The sequence below is a fragment of the Akebia trifoliata genome, chromosome 14, assembly GCF_017979445.1.
Source record: "Akebia trifoliata isolate Shusen 1 chromosome 14, ASM1797944v1, whole genome shotgun sequence".
NCBI lineage: Eukaryota > Viridiplantae > Streptophyta > Magnoliopsida > Ranunculales > Lardizabalaceae > Akebia > Akebia trifoliata.
Genome location: NC_141388.1, coordinates 6,504,561 through 6,525,062, shown reverse-complemented (window position 1 = coordinate 6,525,062; position 20,502 = coordinate 6,504,561). Strand labels below are relative to the sequence as shown.

At 34.3% G+C, this 20,502-nt stretch overlaps 1 pseudogene; it reads left to right on the top strand.

Annotated features, from left to right (window-relative positions):
* The first annotated feature begins 11,243 nt into the window (after positions 1 to 11,243).
* Positions 11,244 to 11,990, top strand: LOC147385859 (secreted RxLR effector protein 161 pseudogene; annotated as a pseudogene).
* The last annotated feature ends 8,512 nt before the right edge of the window (positions 11,991 to 20,502 follow it).

Sequence of the window (20,502 nt, the reverse complement as noted above, 5' to 3'; positions counted from 1 at the left end):
AACCCGATGATGCTCTAATAGGTTTGGTATCTCAATTTATTTTTATTTTTAGACAAATTACGGGAAATATAAAAGGGTATATAATTTCATTGATTTGACCTTTTCAACAAGCCGTCTTATGATTCCTAATCATTGATAGATTATTTTTGCCAATTTTTTTTTTCTTTTTTCAAGCGGTCATCTCGCTTCAAAATTTTGAACAAAACCCCTCCTTCGAATTACAAGTGGCAATTTGAAGGAGGTATTCTAAATATTTAAAAAATGGAGGGTCACAAAAAAAATAAAAATTCCATGTGTTTTTTGACATGAGGGCTTCTTCAAAATTTTGAAGCGAGCTGCTTGCTTTAAAGTCAGACTTAGCAGAGCCTAACGAATATCAACAAAATAAATGGAAAAGAGAACACAATACATTAAAGAGTCGTGATAACCTGACACTCTATTTTTTGGGTACACTCTCTTTATAGAACCATAAATCCTTTGCTTCAGGATACTCAAGGACAACAACCATGTTCACACACATGATGTGTATGTTACACAAGTGGCTCACATGCTCATTAATGTATACAAATGTCAAGTGATTGGGTCCATCAATCGTACTCCTTTGACAACCAATACAATTATGAATGATCGGATGTTCTACACCATTCAAACCTGAAATCTTTGGAATGAATCCAGCTCCTGACGTATCATTTTGCTCCGACTTGATGATCCACAACTAAAGGGGATAATCAACGACATTGTTGTGTTAATCATGGATCTTGACACTTGAATATGAAGCATTGAGATCAAATATTCTAATTGTTGAGATCAACACTTTGAATCATCAATCTTGAAAATTTGAGTTCAACGTTTCATTCAAGTGAGAGGGTGTTAATTAAGAAAGAAAAAGGTTATTAAGATCGATATCGTCCTGAAACTCAAGGTTAACTTCGAAAGATGTATCGACCTCATGGTCTATTAAATAATGAATCAAGATTAGAATGGTGTCCTGTTCCAATAGAAAAGGAATGGTGTCTTCGTGTGACATTTTGGTAGGAGTTTAAGACACATTAGACTCCTAACTAAGCCGTTTTCTATATGACACACAGTTCAATGGGTTTATTTTCTAATAAACATTGCAAAGTAGACACCGTATTTTACTATAGGAATTAGACACTCTTCTATATTGCGACTCTTAAATTATTTTCCATTATATAAAAGAATTTAATGAGGGCAATATGATAATTGTGCAACACAAGTTTTTATGGTATTCAACTTATTTTTTTTGTAGGAAGCTAGAAGCATATTTAATTTGCTACTTTACATGAGCTCACTTCCAATTTCCCACAAAAGTGATTCAAATTTGATCATGTCACCAAACCTTTTCTATTGTGTAGAAGCGCTTCCCAGCAAGAGAAGCAAGGCGCGATTATAGTACCAAATGGACCTTCATTGTTGTAGTGTGATGATGTCATCAAGGGTTTATGTATGTGTAAAGAGTTGTGATTTTCTAACTCCCCCCTCTATTCTCATGATGTGGCATGTGACAAAATCGTGAATTTTCTTTCCTTAGGATGCACAACTACACATCCCCATAAACATGTGTAGTTATCTATCTCGACGAAGAAAATCTACGGTTCTATCCCATGCTACGTCAAGAGAGTATGTCAGAGGGGAGGGGAGGGGAGGGGAGGGGGGGGGGTTAGAAAAAGTAAAGACACTTATACTAATGCAGAAGACGTGACCTTAAACAAAATGGAATAGAAAAATATAATGAGTCATGATAATCCGATTTCCCCACGTTATGTGCAGTTGTGTATTTCGAGACATAAAATCTATAGTTCTAACACATGCCATATTAGGAGAGTATTTTGGGTATATCATTACTCAAACATAATTTATTTAACCAGATCAAATATTGAAGATAAGGATTTAATGACCTTGATAATAACGTTTTACAAAGATGTAAGGCTTGAGCATGAGGAGGTGAGGAGGCCATGTACATTTAATGATTTAAAAAAAGGTGTATTGGAGTATCTATCATTGTCATTAATTTTGACATTAATTGACTTGGTAGAATGACGACCCCAATCTAACCTCAACTCGTGTTCAATCTGTAGTGCTTGCCAACTGGTGTTGGATATACCCTATTCCACTAAAAATCAAAGCATTTTCCTTAAAATAGTTCTCCCTTGTTTAACTTGTTTCAAGATTATTGGCCAGTCAACGATGAAGTATGGGTTTTATTGACTCATCAACTTGTGGAGTCTAACTTTATCTCTCTCTTCATTGTATCTTGCCTATCTATTCTACACTCTCTACAGTGGCCCAAGTCGGCAAGACAAGACAACATCTATTAGCATCCCGACTTTTGCTTATTAAACTCTAATTAAATTTAAAAATTAAAAATTAATAGGGTGTGAATATCATTCTCTTGGTTTAATAAAGAATGCCAGGTTTAGATATTTTTCTCTCTTTGAGGGAGAGATACCGAAGAGTGAAGAATACAAGATCAACATCAAGATATCGGAGTAAACGATCGTCATTGATGTCCACTTGTCCTTTTTGATGGGTTATTATCGATAGTGACAATTCATAATTTTTATTTATCTTGTACAAGTGTTATGAGACAAATTTTGATTTGAAAATTTTAATTCCTATTTTAAATGACGTTTTAATTTTTAATTGAATTGTGATAAATAATTTAAATAATTAGGATAAATAAGTAAAAGTTGGAGTGCTAATAAAAATATCTTCTTTTACCTTACGATGGTCAGAGTTTGAACATGTGCTTAAAATATCTCCTTGATTTATGGCTTACGTGGCATTTGTTGTTGTGTTGGAGGAGGGTTTCAACCCTCCACTCTTAGTGGGTACAATTTGGATTCTTAAAAAAATAACATGCATAGAGAACTCTAATTGTTTAACATGTGATGCCATGCCATTGATTCATCAGTTTGTTTATTTATTTTAAATCAGTAAAGAACAAAATCGAACCCCAATTATTGGCATAAGTAAAATAAATAAATTATTGGACAATACATGAAAGAGAAAACACAAAAAAACTCTTTAAAAGACTAACACATGCATTCATTGAAATAGAGATTAGTCCTTAACCAAAAATGGTGTTAAATTAAAAAATACATATATTAAATTGATGATTCAAAGACATGATACCAAAATCCAATGAGTATGGAATGTAGAGGCCAGAGCCTCCCTTAAAAAAAGGAGAGGTCTTGAATTTAAGTACCACCACTCACAAGAATTTATCCCATCGTATCTGGTATGTGTGATTTGTGGGGTATTGTATTTACTTAGGGGATTCATACAAAATATGTTGTTCTAAGAGGGCAATTGCCTCGCCCCTGTCAATTGGGCCTATGGGTCCAGACATCCCATCATAAATAAATAAAAAATTAAAAAAACAAAAACTAAAATGACATAACACCACTTGTATAGAAAAAATAATAAAATCTAAACATAGCTTAAATCATAGTCTGTCACAATTTTCTCTTTCCCTAACCAGTGAATCTAATTTTTTGCAACATGTGGAATCAAGCCACTGATTTGTCAGTTTAGCATGGTTTTTATGGTATAAGATAATGGATCTTTGTTCCAATGTGTTAGTTATTTTAAGAATTTGATGGGTTCACTCCTTTAGAGTTGTTGAATCTGTAATCTAATCTTTTTTTGTCCTTTTATAATTTGATAATTAATAATACAGCACATGTATGACTTTGAAAAATTATGATGGTAAATAATAAAATTATCCCTTAAAATGAATTTTTTTTTTGAGAATCAATTACTTTGTAATTAAAAGATGAAATGCAAGACTCGATGGACGATCCTCAGGATATGGATCATTCCCCTTGACATTCAAAATGGTTGAATTTATTTTAGAATCGTGCTGGAGTAACATTAAAATTGACATCGATTCATACATTATAGACGTGTAGGTATGCAGATAACCATAGATGTTTTTCCCATGCATCTCGATGAAAAGCATCTATGATTTTGTACACATATGCACATGTCCACCTCAACAATGTGGGAATCGATATCAATTTTAATGTCACTTCAGTTAGTCCAACTATTAGGACACTTCCCTCCAAATTGGCCTCTTTAAGATTCTTGTATTTGGGAAAGATCTCAAGGTTGGGAAGCCCACCACGGAGTATGGACACAAGTATCACATAATATTACTTAAGGGATTCAAACTTTTCCAATTGTATACAAGTATCACATAATAAATAAATAAAAAGAACTCCATCAATCAGATTTCTACGTTTTAAAGACAAGAAAGAAACCAAGTAACCAATCATGAATTCAAGTTAAAATCAATTACTCTATCATTTATTTAATAATATTGTATTAAGAAGCAAACAAATAAGAGGGGTATTGCTGACATGACAAGGACACAAAACTGTAGATCTTGCCTTAGCCATGTACAGACTGTTTATGTGTCAGTTCGTATGTTTATCACGACTCAAAAGGAGTTGAAACTTTGATCTTTAGCCCAGAAAGATAGAGCTAACAATGCCCAACCTGATCGACTCCAATGTGTTTGTACATATTATACAAATAAATCTATGATTTTGTAACAAATATAATTAAAATATATTATAAATAAGAAATTTACTTTCATCTCTAGTATTTATCAATTAGGATAGAGATTATTTTGATCAAAAACAATATCAAACAGTATCATATGATTTTTTATTTCTTTTAAATGCTTGATTATTTTTATAGTACCAAAAAATAAATTTAAGCCCTGCCCAATATGGGTCGTGTTAGGGTATATAGCCAATTTAGAGCTGATAGGAGTACAGGGCTTAACTAAGTATAGTGAGCTTCTTTAAGGCTGGGTTAGGACTCAACCAAACCCCGAACGAACCCACTAATTTAAGCCCTAAACTTGACCTTTGTAACTTTGTTGATTTTACAACTCCTAATTTAATGTTTTTTGTTTTTTTTAATAAATTTTTTTTATCCCAGATTAATATAAATAGATGAATCCTGAAATAAAAATTCATCAATTCCTCAAGAAACCTTATCATTTCAAGTCATGGTAGGGTGTAAACACATTTGCAACAACATAGGATATCGTTCCAAGACATAATTGATTAAAGGAACAATATTCATTCTATCAATCTCAAATTCTTGGAATAAGATTTTGATGATACGAATTGCAACAACAAAATCTATGTTAGACTGTCAGTTAGCCTTCCAAGGATTTGGATGGGCTGTGAATTGGATGCCCACTTGATTTCCATATATGACATGAAAGAAAGAATAATTATCATTAATTTAAGAGAAGTGTTGGATTGACCTCATAGATTGGATCTCATATCATACATCCTGATGTGAAAATGTGTAGGAACCATAGATGTTTTTTAACCGTATCTCAATGAAAAGCATATAATGGCTTCTACACATTTTCACATCAAAATGTGTGATATGAGGTACAATCTTGAGGACACTTGAGCATTATTCTTAATTTAATTGAGTGGGAAATTACCAAGCAATTTTAGTTGACAAAATTTTATGTTTATAACAGTTTCTTCCAAAGCAGCCATCACAACCATTTGAAACACATTATACCCATATTCTATTGCAAGTTGAGGGTTCTAAAAAAACCAAGAGGAAGGTTGCAAATAAAGAGGATGGAATCAGAAAATATCTAAAGAAACATGCCTTGATTGTAGGATCCATGTACACATATATCTACTCATATATTTACAACGTGTTTTGTCCTATGTGGGCTAAAAGTTTTGGATTGAACTGATTTTTGGTGAGGAGGATCTCATCGTCATAGAGACCATCCTCACCAAAAATCAGCTCAATCCAAAACTTTTAGCCCACAAAGGACAAAACACGTTGTAGATATATGTGTACATGGATCTTGACCCTTTTTACATATACTTCAAAGTCTGGGTTCGGAATTATTCGACAAGAGAAAGCTTCAGAAAAAGTGACAAAAGTAGATAAATATGGAAAAACATCAGATAAATTAAAATATAAAAATAATTTTTTTTTTTTTACATATAAAAATTGTATTCCATATATTAAATGATAAAATAACACTTAAACATAAAAATAATCTATTAGTTCTTTTTTCAAAAACTTGTCGATTGTATGATGATTAATCGTTATTTTTTTAAAAATATCATGATTTAATCAACAATTGGCAAAATCATGATTTAATCTCCCTTTTTTTTTCAAATTTTTTTTTTTAGAATTTTTTAACTATTCTCTTACCTTATCAACCATTTCCAACAATCTAAATCAGTATGGACCACCTTCCAAAGATCAAACCAATTTGGTGCTCTTGGGACCATCACTTATTTTAGATGTTCAATAAAATTATGGGCAATTAATCTGTGATGGATTTTTCAAACAACCCATGTACTTAGATATATCCGATTCGAACAATCTAACTTTAGTCGTCATCTTCTTCACATTCGGGCACTGGCGTGCTACCTGTTAAAGAGTACCATTGCCTAAGCTACAAATATCAAGTGCCATCCAATAACATCTATTAACTCAAAACAAATTATTATCACCCTTTTACCATTAATTTTGGAGATTTCCTTGTTAATTTTTCTCATATCAATAGTGCCTCATTTATCTTATAGGATAGCGGTTTATACTATTTTCGCGAGTCATATTTTCAGTTATACTTTCTCGACAAGTTTCTGATGGAATCTTTCAACGTCACGTTTGAGCGTTCAGCGTAATAAAAGGTGAATAATTCTCCTTTTGTAGGACAATTGAATCGCAGACATTTGGCCTAAAACACATGAAATAACAGCTTACTTATTAATGTCCGACCATGTATTATTATTAATTTTTTTTTTCAAATCACTTGTAATATTGACCTTGGTTAGGAGGGTTAATGGACTAGATTTGGGCCTGGAAGAGCCTAACCCAAGCATAATCCATAGTTTAAGTCCAGGCCTTCCTAGTAGAAGTCACAAATGGTTGGGTCAAGATATTTTAGTTAAATCTAAGCTTATATTCCATTAAGCTTACCCCGAAAAATGTATCAACCAGGCCTCGAAACTAAGCCCTAGCTACCTAAAATATAGGGCTGTCTATGGATCGGTTCCAGTTCAAATTGGAGGCAATGCGGGATCAACCCGATAAGGAACTGATCAATAAAAATCAGATCAAGATTTTTATTGGAGCTAAACATTAGGATTGAAATCCAATTCAATAACAAACAGATTAGATCAAATTGGGTTGATACTGTTAAAATTCAACACTAGCCCAAAATTGGGAAAAGCCCACATTTATTGCCCAAGCCCAATGGCAATTTAGAGATCAATTTCTAGAATCTTCCTAGAGAAAACTCTAGATGTTTTTAGATAAAAGAAAAATAGAAAATTCTAGAATAGTAGATATCTTGGTAGAAAACTCTAGACTAATAGATATTTTTAGAAAGTTCTAGATGACAAAATTGTAACCATTAGATTAAAAATGTGTTGGCACAATCCTAGCCATTAGTTAAGGAAGTGTAACAAGTATAAATAGAGGTGAGTCCTCTCATTTTGTAAACAAGTAGTAAGAAAACAAGTTGTGAGAAATAAATTGTGAGTAAGAGGTCTTGAGAGATTGTAAAAAGTGCGAGTGTTTGTAAAAGTGTGTTTTTCTTAATAGAGTGTTATTTTCTTTTTCAACTTGTGAGTGATATTTTTATTAAGGGTATAGTACAAGTAATTTGTTTACTTGTTTATATCCAACATTTGAGTATTTAGAGTCGAGTACTTTAGAATTTTTCCTCAACAATTGGTATCAGAGCGAGGTTGCCAAGGATCGATTTTGGTGGAGCTATCTTGAGTCGTGAGGAGTTTACTACTCTACAAGATCGTTAATCAAGTTTGTTCCGTATAGTCGAAGCTCTGTCGGTATGATGGGTGACCTTCAAGTAGTTGGAGGAATCAAGAAGCTCAACAACCAAAACTACAACACGTGGGCAACATGCATGGAGTCTTACCTACAAGGTCAAGACCTTTGGGAGATTGTCGGTGGTAGTGAAGTTACACAACCGACAACAGAAGATGCTAATGACATCTTGAGAAAATGGAAGATTAAAGCAGGTAAGGCAATGTTTGCTTTAAAGACCACAATTGAAGAAGAAATATTAGAGTACATTCGAGATGCCAAAACACCGAAAGAAGTATGGGATACTTTCGCTACACTCTTTTCAAAGAAGAACGATATAAAACTATAACTTCTCGAGAACGAGCTGCTATCAATGGCGCAACGTGATATGACGATCGCCCAATACTTTCATAAGGTGAAGTCGATATGTCGTGAAATTTCAGAGTTAGATCCGAATGCTGCTATTGGAAAAATCAGGATAAAAATAATAATTATCCATGGTTTACGACCCGAATACCGAGGCTTTGTTACTGCAGTACAAGGATGGCCGACACATCCATCACTTGTTGAGTTTGAAAATTTGCTTATTGGACAAGAAGCTTTGGCTAAGCAAATGGGAGGAATCTTGTTGAAGGGTGAGGAGGAAGCACTCTATACAAGCAAAAACAAAGGCAACTTCAAGCAGTACGTCAAAGGTGGATCTAAAACGAATGGTGACAAGATAAGAGGTCATCAAAGAGAGGGAAGCTCTCGTCCAGGGGGAGCTTCAAAGAATCACGGTAATAGTAGAAGGTTCGAAGGCGATTGCTACAATTGCGGGAAGAAGGGCCACATGGCGAAAGACTGCTGGTCTAAGAAAAAGCGTACTGAGAGTAATGCTGTTACTTCCAGTTCTAAAGAGAAAATCGAAGATGAATGGGATACTGAAGCATCATTTGTAAAGGAAGAAGAAGAGGTAGCTCTTACAGCTATATCTAAAGGGATTGACTACGAGAAAGACTGGATCGTAGACTCGAGGTGCTCAAATCACATGACAGGTGATAAACAAAAGTTGCAAAACTTGTCTGAGTACAAGGGAAGTCGTGTGGTGGTGACGGCTGACAACTCAAGGTTACCGATAGCTCACATCGGTAAGACGATAGTCACACCTCGTTATAATTCTAACCAGGTGTCACTTCAAGATGTCTACCATGTTCCAGGAATGAAGAAAAATTTGTTATCCGTGGCTCAACTAACATCATCAGGTTACTATGTCTTTTTCGGTCCCCAAGATGTGAAGGTATATTGACCTCAAAATCTCAGAAAAGCCAACGATGGAGGGAAAACGATTGGAGTCAGTTTACGTAATGTCAGTAGAGTCTGCATATGTAGACAAGATAAGAAGAAATGAGACAACAGATTTGTGGCACATGCTGTTGAGTCATGTTAGCTATTCCAAGCTAAGTGTGATGGTAAAGAAGTAGATGCTTAAGGGACTTCCTCAGGTTGACGTGAGAACAGACACAGTCTGTGCGGGATGCCAGTATGGTAAAGCACATCAATTGCCATACGAGAAATCAAAGTTTAAAGCAAAGGAACCATTAGAGTTAGTTCATTTTGATGTGTTTGGGCCAGTTAAGCAACCATCAGTTGGCGGAATGCGGTACATGGTGACCTTCATTGATGACTTCTTTAGGTATGTGTGGGTTTTCTTTATGAAAGAAAAATCTGAAACTCTTTCAAAGTTTAAAGAGTTCAAAAAGATAGTTGAAGGAGAAGTAGGAAAGAAGATCTGTTGTTTGCGCATAGACAACAGAGGAGAATATACCTCAGACGAGTTCTCTTTATACTTACGAGAATGCAAAATACGTCGTCAGTATACGTGTGCCAATACACCACAACAGAATGATGTAGTAGAAAGAAAGAATCGGCATCTTACAGAAACTTGTCGGAGTATGCTACATGCAAAGAATGTACTTGGAAGATTTTGGGCCGAAGCTATGAGAACAGCAGCCCATGTGATCAACAAACTTCCTCAACCAAGGTTAGAGTTTGTTTCACCTTTTGAGAAACTGTGGGACATAAAGCCTACAGTTAGCTACTTTCGAGTATTCGGATGTGTATGCTATGTATTTGTTCCTGATCATTTACGTAGCAAGTTTGATAAGAAAGCAGTCAGATGTATCTTTGTTGGATACGATAATCAGAGAAAGGGGTGGAGATGCTGTGATCCTACAAGTGGAAGGTGTTATACATCGCGAGATGTGGTATTCGACGAAGCATCTTCTTGGTGGTCCTCAGGAAAAGAGGTGTTGCCAGACTCAAGAGAATTCGAAGATAAACTACAACAAAAGATGGAGGAGCACACTGTCAACATTCAACCAAGTTCAGATGAAACTGGAGATCTGCATGACAGTGATGGTAATCAAGAGATGGCCCAGAATCCTTGAGAAACTGGTGTGTATCAACAATCAGATCATCCTGAAGAAACGGAAGTATCAACCCCACAATCACAACTGAGAAGGTCAAACAGAATTCGCAAACCAAATCCCAAATATGCCAATGCAGCCATAGCTGAAGAAGCAACTGCTAAAGAACCCGAGACATTTGAAGAAGCATCACAAAATTCTGAGTGGATCAAAGCTATGGAAGAAGAAGTCACAGCGTTAAAGTAAAATCAGACTTGGGATTTGGTGCCAAAGCCAAAAGATGTGAAACCCATATCCTGCAAATGGGTTTACAAGATAAAATGTCGTCCAAATGGATTGATTGAGAGGTATAAAGCTAGATTGGTGGCTCGAGGGTTTTCTCAACAATATGGGCTAGACTATGATGAAACATTTAGTCCGGTGGCGAAACTTACAACTGTACGAGTCCTACTAGCACTTGCAGCCACCAAAGATTGGAACCTGTGGTAGATGGATGTGAAGAATGCCTTTCTACACGTGGAGTTAGATCGAGAGATCTATATGATCCAGCCAACAGGTTTTCAGAACCAAGATCATCCTGAATATGTGTGTAAGCTGCGAAAGGCACTCTACGTATTAAAACAAGCACCAAGGGCATGGTACGGTAAGATTTCTGAATTTCTTACCCAAGGTGGCTATTCAGTAACACCTACAGATTCCAGCTTGTTTGTTAAAGCTAATGGAGGAAAGTTAGCTATCGTGCTTGTGTACGTGGATGATTTAATCCTAACGGGTGATGATGAGGCAGAAATTCTTCAAACAAAGGAGAATCTATCTGTTCGTTTCCAGATGAAAGAACTTGGACAACTCAAGCACTTCCTTGGTTTAGAAGTCGATCGTACACAATAATGAATATTTCTCTACCAGCGAAAATATTTTAGAGATCTATTGAAGAAGTTCGGAATGCTCGAAAGCAAACCAATCTCAACACCGATGGAACCAAATGCTAAGATATGTGCACATGAAGGAAAAAACTTGAAAGATGCAACGATGTATCGGCAATTGGTAGGTAGTCTTATCTACTTGACTTTGACTCGACCTGACATTTCTTATGCAGTTGGTGTGATGAGTCGGTACATGAAAAATCCAAAGAAGTCACATTTGGAAGCAGCCCGACGAATACTAAGATACGTGAAGGGTACAATTGACTATGGTCTTTTGTACAAGAAAGGCGAAGATTGCAAGCTAGTTGGCTACTGTGATGCTAACTATGCAGGAGATCACGACACTCGCCGATCAACTACTGGGTATATGTTTACTTTTGGATCGGGAGTGATTTCTTGGTGTAGCAAGAGACAACCGACTGTGTCTTTGTCAACAACAGAAGCAGAATACCGAACAGCAGCAACAGCAGCTCAAGAGAGTATGTGGCTGATACAATTGATTAACGATCTACATCAATCAGTAAATTATGCGGTTCCATTATACTGTGATAACCAGTCAGCAATTCGTTTGGCAAAGAATTCAGTTTTTAATGCGAGAACTAAACATGTCGAAGTGCATTATTACTTCGTTAGAGAGAAGGTTCTTCAAGAAGATATAAAAATGAGACAAATCAAAACAGATGATCAAGTTGCAGACTTGCTCACAAAAGGATTGAGCACTAGCAAGTTTAAAAACTTTCGTCGTCAGCTCGGCATGGTGCATAGAGTAAGAGCTGGTGTTGAGGGGGAGTGTTAAAATTCAACACCAGCCCAAAATTGGGAAAAGCCCACATTTATTGCCCAAGCCCAATTGCAATTTAGAGATCAATTTCTAAAATCTTCCTAGAGAAAACTCTAGATGTTTTTAGATAAAAGAAAAATAGAAAATTCTAGAATAGTAGATATCTTGGTAGAAAACTCTAGACTAATAGATATTTTTAGAAAGTTCTAGATGACAAAATTGTAACCATTAGATTAAAAATGTGTTGGCACAATCCTAGCCATTAGTTAAGGAGGTGCCACAAGTATAAATAGGGGTGAGTCCTCTCATTTTGTAAACAAGTAGTAAGAAATCAAGTAGTAAGAAAACAAGTTGTGAGAAATAAGTTGTGAGTAAGAGGTTTTGAGAGGTTGTAAAAAGTGCGAGTGTTTGTAAAAGTGTGTTTTTCTTAATAGAGTGTTATTTTCTTCTTCAACTTGTGAGTGATATTTTTATTAAGGGTATAGTACAAGTAATTTGTTTACTTGTTTATATCCAACATTTGAGTATTTAGAGTCGAGTACTCTAGAATTTTTCCTCAACAGATACACAAAATCAAAATGAACTTCATAAATTTAAACGAAATATATAATATATGTATCTTCTCACCTCTTAACAGATTGGGACATTGTTGATACAAAACCGATCTGATAGATTACCAAATAAATCATTATAGGATCAGATACTTATCTGAATCCAAATTCGTAATCTAGATACAAAATTATTTGAACATAATAGATCGGATTTTGGGTTGATTCGATCCATTGTAGACCTACATGAAACTAAGGTTGTCAATGGATACTTATCGATTCAGATTCAGCTTATTTGAATTCGAATCCAGAAATTTTATCTGATATTTGAATCCGACAGATATCTCTAAAACACTATTCGAATTCGAATCCGATTTTCTTATCAGATATCCGAAAATATCCGTTTTGAATTCGAATAACATGTGGAAAGGAAAAAAGTATCGATTTTTCTAAATCCAACTGATTTTTCATAATCAAAACAAAAAAAATCCTCATCTTCATTTGAATCAAAATCAAAAGAAGAATAAAAAACACCCCTTGTGTTCTTTATATATTATTTATATTATATATATGTTATTTAAGATCAAATATTATCGGATTTGATATGTTAATATCTGAATCCATATCTAATAAGGATTCGAATACAAAAAAATATTCAAATCCAATATTCGAAATTTTCAAATAATATCTAATTTTTCAATTTTGAATCGGATTCAAATTTTCAACAATCCATTGACACCCCTACATGAAACATGGGGATTTGTTTTTGTTGGTTCCCCATAAGGCCATGAGAAAGGCAGGTAGGCTACATGATCCACAACAATTGGGTCACACTGCCTTCAAATTTTTCTCATAAAACCTTTACATATGGGACCCAACTTCTTCAAAATTAATATTTAATTCCATAACCTTTTTTATAAGGACTTAGATGATGAACACAGTTTACTTTCCTTGGTGTCCAATTGTCAAAGAATATTTGTAGAGAGAGAGAGAGGTCACAAGGGCCTGCATGTCCATTTTGAACTTATGTGCCCTACCTCTATAAAATAATTGAATTGGTTCCCTAACTTTCTAAGTTTGCATTTATCATCCATTCAATAATGATTTGGAGGGTGTGGAGGACCACTTTTAGAGGTTGGATTCCATTGATGTAAAGGGTTCTACACCTTATCCAGGATGGTCATCAGGTCATTAAAAAATTTATTTTGTTATCTCAATTATCAACCATGGAGAAGATTGTTTTTCTCGGGTATTTTTTTTTATTATGATCTATCATTTAGTGTTTAATTTGATTGTTTTTTTATTTTGAGAAAATTCATTAAATGACCCTGGCATATAGGGACTTTTTTCTAAATAGTTCATAAGTTTTAGACAGTCTCTTAATATTCCATTTAGTAAAATTTTTCTTTTCTCAACAGTCTTTGGACCTCATCTCCCACATTTCTCACAATTGAATGCCTTAACTAATCTAACTCATTATTTTTATTATAAAAAAAAAATGAATTTTTAGCATCTCAATCGAATTTTGGAAACTCCATTCCATCGAAAAGGATTTAAGAAGGAAGTATAAGTCATTTTCAACGGACACTTTTTCAAATATTTTGAAGATGTATGTGAAAAAAAAACTAGGATTTTTGACTATTTTTTTTCTTTAGTTTATGGATGAAAATAGATCAAGATTGATTCTTTTGGATTGAAATCATGTAAAAATTATCTCAAGTTTTTAGTCTATCTTTCCATGGACTTCAGACAAAATAAACTCAAAAATTAGAAATGGGTGGATTTTACCAGTGTCGAGTTCACCACTTTTTATTTAAAAAGTAGTGAACTTGACAGTAAATAAAAAGCGTCGAATTCGACAATAAAGAAAAAGTGGTGAACTCGACAGTAAATAATGGTGAGTTCAATAGTAAAAGTTATAAACTTGATAATAATAATAAAGCGTCGAGTTAGACATTAAATAAAAAGAGGTGAACTCGACAGTAAATAAAAAAAACGATGAGTTCCCTAATAATGAAGGACCATTAAAAAATAAAAAGTTTACTAAATGTCATGTCAAGCTACCGTGCAAAACTTAGGGATTACTTAGAAATAAATCCTTCCGTCATGATCCTTTTAATCTGTACTTGAAGAGAAGGAATGGGGAATATGAATTGATTTTTATTTAAAAAAGAAAGTTAAATATGCACACATAACCGTAGATGCTTTTACTTTTATCTCGAGGAATCACGTCTATAGTTATGTTCTCACCCCCACATAAAAAATGTGAGAATCATAGTAAATCCCAATGGCAACCCAGTATTAATGAAAAATATATATGTATTTTAACTAAAATTAGAATAGAAAAATAATGTAGAATCCTTATTTTTAACTTTCATTTTTAAATAAATGTCAATTCATATTAACAATTCCTTCTCTTCAACTGCAAATTACTTAAAGGACTGTGGCGAAAGGATTTATTTTTCAAATTAAAATAAATATTTTATATTTATTATTTATTATTTTTTAAATTAAAATAAATAATGCTTCCAGGCTGGTTTATAGGACATTGGGGACCTGTACAATGGAACCAAACCCACCTTAATTTGGTTTGGTTCAATTCTAGTAGGTGTTGGTGTTCAGTGGAAACAAAGAAGAAGAAAAGATGAGGAGGAAGAGGGAGGGGGGAGGATGTGGCGGCGGTGACAACGACGGAGATAGTGGTGGTGGTGGCAGTGAAGGTAAGTGAGGACGAAGGGAGAACGTGATGGTGATGGTGGTGGCGACGAAGGTAAGTGAAGAAAAAGATGATGATGAAGATGGGAGGAAACCGTGGTGGTGGTGGTGGTAGCGGAGGAGGTAAGGAATGGAGAAGAAGAAAGAGAAGGTGGCCAAAGATAGTGATGATAGAGACGGAGACAATGATAATGATGACGACGAGGTTAGTGTAATGATGGTGATGGTGATAAGAAAAAAGAAGATATGAGTGAGGAAAAATTGGGGATGGAAAATATGAGTGGATTTCACTTTCCCACCCATATAGGTGGAAAAATGAAATCCATGTTTTGGTGGACTTTTTGATTAGTGTGGAAAATGAATTTTCATTTTTATGTGCAATCAAACACTTGAAAAATATCATTTTCCATGAAAATTGATTTTCCACCCTATTTTTCATATACAATCAAACATACCCTTAGGGCAAATCGATTCAAGTTGCTTTCAATACTTAAATGCCATACTTTAAAATTGATTTGACATTTTCAACAAGTCGTCCAATGATTCCTAATCATTGATAGATTATTTTTGCCAATTATTTTTCCTTTTTTCAAGTGGCCATCCTGCTTCAAAATTTTGAAGAAAACCTCTCCATTAAATTATAAGTGGCAATTTTAAGGGGGTATTTTAAAGATTGAAAAAATGGAGGGCTATACAAAAAGAAATTCCATGTGTCTTATGATGGAGGGCTTGTTCAAAATTTCTAAGGGACTGTTTGCTTCGAAGTCGGACTTAGGAGAGCCCAAAGAATTATTTTTTTATAGCCCTTCATTTTTTTAATCTTTACAATACCCTCTTAAAATTGCCACTTGTAATTTAATGGAGGGGTTTTCTTCAAAATTTCTAAGCGGACTGTTTGCTTCGAAGTCGGACTTAGGAGAGCCCAAAGAATATCAACAAAATAAATGGAAAAAAGTACAAAATATATTAGTCATGATAACCTGACACTCTCTTTTATACGTTTTCTTCACAGAACCATAGATCCTTTGCTTTGGGATACTCAAGGATAACAATAATGTTCACACATGATGTGTATGTTACACAAGTGGCACACATGCTCATTATTGTATAAAAATGTCAAGTGATTGGGTCCATCAATCGTACTCCTTTTTGACAATCAACACAATTATGAATGATCGGATGTTCTACACCACTCAAACCTGAAATCTTTGGAATAAATCCAGCTCCTAATGTATCATTTTGCTTCAACTTGATGATCCACAACTAAAGGGGATCATCAACTGCATTGTTGCATCAATCGTGAATCTGGACATTTGAATATGAATCATTGAGATCAAATATTCAAATTGTTGAGAACAACGCTTTGAATCATCAACCTTGAAAATTTGAGTTCAATGTTTCATCCAGGTGAGAGGAGAGGGCATTAATTAAGAAAGAAACATTTTATTGACTGGGTTGTTAAGATCGATGTTGTCTTGAAACTCAAGGTTAACTTCGAAAGATGTCTCTACCACTGGGTATATTAAATAATGAATTGGGATCAGAACGGTGTCCTATTCCAATAGAATAGGAATTGTGTTTTCATGCCACATTTTGGTGGGAGTTTAAGATACATTAGAGTCTTAACCAAGCCCTTTTTTTTATATGACACGCAACTCAATGTGGTTATTTTCTAATAAATGCGTGCAAACTAGACATCGTATTTTGCTATGGGAATGGGATACTCTTATGTATTGCGACTCTTAAACAATTTTTTCTTATATAAAAGAATTTAATGACGGCAATATGATGATTGTGCAACGCAAGTTTTTATGATATTCAACTTCTTTTCGTTACGGGAAGCTAGAAGCATATTTAATTTGCTACTTCACATGATCACACTTCCAATTTCCCACAAAGGTGAGTCAAAATGTGATCGTGTCACCAAACCTTTTCTACTGCGTAGAAGCACTTCCCAGCAATACGAGGTTATGTTATCAAATGGGTCAAGGTTTTATATCAAGAAATTGAAGAGAAGGGCACTTTCATAATTTTTGTTAGTCTTTTATAGAAAATCATGGTCAAGGAAAGTATGGTATCAATCTCAAATATTCACCAAAATGGGGATAGATAAGTCTAATTTATCCAATATTTTTACTTGGGTTATCGATTCAATTCTCTCGGTATCATATTGTGGGAAACAGGGGCGGATTTAGAGTGGGGGCACTTGCCCCCATAAGAATTTTCAAACCTTTTGTGGACTATTGAGCTATTGCGACAGATAATAGTGACGGATAAAGAAATCTGTCGCTATTGCCCCCACAATTTGTTTTACACTCTTAGTTGCCCTCACAAAAAAGTTTCGATTCTTATGTTACCCCCACCAAAAAAAAAAATTTACAATCTTTATTGTCCTCACAAAAAAATTTCCACACTTATGTTACCCCACATGAGTAAAATCCTGGCTCCGCCCATGGTGGGAAACAACCTTAAAGGACTCTCTATATGTTGTTTACTATTCTACCATCTTTGAGGATTCTTAGAGTCAATGATGAAGCATGAGTTATTTGACTCATCAATTTGTGGGGGCTACCTTTCACTGTCGGTTCTGCTACGTATATTATTTGACATGTAGGTTCTAGTCCATTGTTGTACCCTGGAACAGTATAATATCGGAAAAATGTGATGGTAATTAAATAATAAAATTATACTTAAATGACAAAAAATTTAGAAAATGTTTTTTATTTTCTTTTAAAAGAAAGAAAGCAAGTTAAGGCACAGGACCGTCATTGTCCTAATGTGATAATGTCATCAAGGATTTATGTATGTGTAAACACTTGTGATTTTTTTACTCCCCCTCTACTCTCTCGAAGATGGGATGTGATAGAACTATAGATTTTCTTTCCTTAGGAAGCAACATGTGCAGTTGTGCATCTCAAGGAAAGAAAATATATGATTCTATCACATGAGAGTAGAGGGGAGTATGTCAGAAGGGGGAGTCAGAAAATTATCATTCATGTGTAAAAATTCGTCACCTCTAGATATGAGTGATCATTTGATTTAATTGTATTAAAAAGTAAAGACACTTATAATAATACAGAAGACATGATCATGAAGAAAGTAGAATAGAAAAACATAATGAGTCTTGATAATCTAACTCTGTCATCTGGCATACTCTCTTTACGTGGCATGTGCTAGAATCATAGATTTTATGTCTTGGAATACACATCTGCACATCCCATAAAATATGTGACGTTATGTATCTTGAGGCATAAAATCTATGGTTTTAGCACATACCACATCAAGAGAGTATTTTGAGCATGCCACGAGGGGGAGTCAGAAAATCATTACTCAAACATAATTTATTTAACCAGATCAAATCTTGAAGATAAGGATTTAGAATTGTGATAATTTGACTACCCCACGTGGTACACTCAATCGACTCTCTTGACGTGACAAGTTGGGGAACTATAGATCTAAACGTTTCAGGATATAAAATTGCACTTTCCCATAAAAATGTGTATCTCGAGAGAATCATGTATCTCGATGCGTACAAATCTACAATTCCCCAACTTGTCACATCAAGAGAGTTGATTGAGTATACCACGTGAGGGAGTCAGAAAATCATTACTCAAACATAATTTGTTTAACCAGATCAAATCTTAAATATAAGGATTTAATAACCTCGATAATAAGGTTTTACAAACAACATAAGGCATGAAAGATGTAAGGGCTTGAGTTTGAAGAGGTGAGGAGACCATGTACATTTAATGGTTAAAAAAAAAGTTGTATTTAACTATCTATCATTCTTATTAATTTTTGTCATGTATTCACAACCTAACAATGAAATGATAGGATGACGACCCCAATCTCTCCTCAACTTGTGTTCAATCTGTAGTACCTGCCAACGGGTGTTGACTATACCCTATTCCACTAAAAATCAAAGCAGACTAGCAACTTTAAAACAGATCTCCCTTGTTTGACTAGTTTCAAGATTATCGGCCAGTACCCATCAACTTGCCCAACTTTCACTCCCACTTCATTGTATCTTGTCTATCTATTCTACTTTTTTAATCTATATTTGTTGTACTTTTTTTAATCAATTTCTTGGCCCAAGTCGGCAAGACAAAACAAAAGTGGAGTCGTTGCTACTTTTACTTGATAAACTCCAATTAAATTTAAAAAATAAAAAAATTAATAGGGTGAGATTATTATTCTTTCATTTTACGAAAGAACATTAGGTCTAGATTTTTTCTTGTCTTTGAGGGAGAGATATAAAAGAGTGAAGAACACAAGAACTACATCCAGATGTCTACAAGATATCAAAGTAGAGATGATCGGCATTGATGTTGACTTATTATTTTTTATGGATTATTGTCAATGGTAGCAATTAATAGTTTTTCTTTATCTTGTACAAGTATTATGAGATAAATTTTGATTTGAAAATGTTAATTCCTATTTTAAATGATGTGTTTTAATTTTTTCTTGGATTGTGATAAATAATTTAAATATTTGGGATGTAATAAATAAAAGTTGATGCCAATAGAAATATCTTTATTTTTTCGATAAAAATTAGAGTTTGAATATGTTTTATATATATATATATAGATAACAAGAGTCCAAATCCTATGCACTAAGGTGGAGGATTGAAACGTCCTCCCATATCTCAAAACATGCTATAATCCAAGGGATTGATGCCTAAATTATTTTCTTAGAATATGACTTACATGACATGTGTTGAAGTGTGGGAGAAGGGTTTCAATCCTCCACTTCGAATGAATATTTGGATTCATGAGAAAAAAATGACATGCAGAGAGGATTTTAATGGTTTCAAAGCATGTGATATCATGCCATTAATTCATTAATTTAATGCAAAAATATTTATATAAAAAAACAAATTCAGACCCCAATTATTGGTAAAGTAGAATAAATAAATTATTGGACAATACATGGAAGAGAATGCATGAAAAACTCACAAACCAAAGTTGGTGTCAGACTGCAACGAGAAATAAATCTGCCTAGGTTTGTGTAGCAGAGCTAAACGAAATGCCAGACAAGTGATGTGGGTGAGAACAAATTAAAAAAGGAAAAGAAGAAGACTGGGCCTTTGTCTATTTCACTATTTTCAATTATATTGGTAGGATTTCTCCTCTCTTGATGTGTTCCAACCAATGGTTCTTGAAAAGCACAACACACCTGTGACACCACATCTTTTTGTGCCAATGTAACCACATATGCCACAATCTTTTGGTACACTGACCTCATGATCTTTTGTCCCTTCATTT